This window comes from Myotis brandtii, unplaced genomic scaffold, assembly GCF_000412655.1.
Source record: "Myotis brandtii unplaced genomic scaffold, ASM41265v1 scaffold480, whole genome shotgun sequence".
NCBI lineage: Eukaryota > Metazoa > Chordata > Mammalia > Chiroptera > Vespertilionidae > Myotis > Myotis brandtii.
In genome coordinates, this window is record NW_005368342.1 from 802,451 (window position 1) to 804,562 (window position 2,112).

The window sequence follows — 2,112 nt, forward strand, 5'->3', positions numbered from 1 at the left end:
GGCCAGCTGGGGGAGAGGGGCCCCAGGCGGTTGGCCGGCTGGCCTCGCCCCCTGGTTGAACTCCTGGTCGAAGGGACAATTTGCATATTAGGCTTTTATTATATAGGATATCTAACTTCTTAAGTGCCAGGCACTTGTGCTCAGCACTTACTTTTCTCAAGCTACAAATCAGAAAAATTGAGAGAGAGAGGTTAAGTCACTTGCCCAAGGTCACACAACTAACAAGTGGCAGAGCTGGATTCCAGTCCAGACCATCTGGCTCCAGAGCCCAAGCTCTTTTTTAAAAATATTTTTATTGATGTCAGAGAGGAAGGGAGAGAAATAGAGAGATAGAAACATTAATGATGAGAATCATTGATTGATTGTCTCCTGCACACCTCACACTGGGGATTGAGCCTACAACCCGGGCATGTGCCTTAACCTGCCGGAAGCCGGTCCATCCATGCTGCTTGACACAGTCGCTGCAGGAAAGAAACATCTGCACAGCATATGTTTCAAGGGACCTGGCGTATATAGCATACTGTTCTTAATATGTTTGCTCCCCTTAGCGCTATGTGTTTTAACCAAGGTCACCTCTCCGAGAAAGGTTGTTTCCCCAGGTAGGGATTTTTCCCTGAAGTTAGGGAGGGGATACAACCCCTTAACTAAGTGCCAGGTGGGTAGTTAATCACTTTAACTACGAACAATCACGCTTAAGCTACATAATCTTTACTCCCTGGAATGGAGATAAGAAACACCCTAACCTTTCCAATAGAAATTGACAGGATTAAAATCAACTGGTATAAATACAGATGTAACAAGACAATAAACACCAGAACTTCGCTGGAGATCCTGGCTAGAGATCCTGGCTAGGCTGCTGATCAACTGAAGGCTGTCTCTGTGTCATTCCTTCTTCGCCGACTCTGTCCACACCTTTGGGGACCCCTGGACCTGCTGGGGTTAGACCCCAACATTAACCGGAAATTGAACCCTAATCTTTTGGTTCATAGGTCGACGCTCAACCACTGAGCCATGCTATTTTTTATTTTTATAAGAGTTTATTTGAGCAAAATTGACAACATTTTCAGATCTCAAATGCTCTCTCAAGCCCAAGCTATTATCTGTCCTGCTGGTTTGGTGAATATCCAGTTATTACTCTTAACAATCATAATAATTTATAAAGGGGCAGAGTCCCAGTGGAGCTAAACTCAGAGACTAGGATGTGTCTGTGTCGATATAAGAAATGTCCAAACCTGTAGAGAATTCTTATGAGAATTTGTTTGAGCCAAACTGACATATGCCAGGAAGCAAGATCTCAAATCTCCAGAGAATGACAGTTTTGCAATTTATTTTATGCATTTGAGGTTACATATGGAACTAAGGTAGTTCAGTCATTGCCTTGGCCTTCCACAGACGGTTGGTATGCTTCACCCATTCCCTCTCCCTAATTCTCCCCCTCCACAACACTCACCTGCTGGCAGGATGGCCAACAAGCAGGTCTACTACTCAGACAAATACTTCAAAGAGCACTATGAGTAATGGCATGTCATGTTACCCAGATAACTTTCCAAACAAGTACCCCAAACCCATCCAATGTAAAAAGAGGAATGGAGGAGACTTGGTGTCCAACAGAGTCTAGGCTGGGTTCATTAGGTGATTAATGAGCCAGAACCACATATCCTTTTATTAGAAGAGCTTTTCCAAAAGATCAACAAAAATGAAGTATATCTGGGGATAGTCAATTAAATCTTTTTCAAATTTAATGTATATGTGTATATAAGGCAGTTTTCAGTGAATACTGGAAAAATGTACAAATCATCCTTCCATACCTATGCATGAGCTTTCTTCACAGCAACAGAAACTCAATTAAATGCAACTGCAAGTAGGTTACTTTAAGATGCTTAAGATGAAATTTCTTCTAGTTACTTTTTCTCTTAATATAAGGGGTTGTTTGACTTTACCTGTTACTGTTTTTATTTTTTTGGCAAGGGGAGAGTGTGAACACAGTCCCCCACTACTAGAAATTATGTAGTCGAGTTTCCCACATTTGGGGAAATCACAGGGGTCAGCACATCCGGAGTACAATGGATAAGCCTCACCCTTCGAAAACCACCTTCCTGATCAGGCTATCTC

At 42.5% G+C, this 2,112-nt stretch overlaps 1 pseudogene; it reads left to right on the plus strand.

Moving 5' to 3' along the window:
- The first annotated feature begins 1,284 nt into the window (after nucleotides 1–1,284).
- Nucleotides 1,285–1,700, plus strand: LOC102261318 (annotated as a pseudogene).
- The last annotated feature ends 412 nt before the right edge of the window (nucleotides 1,701–2,112 follow it).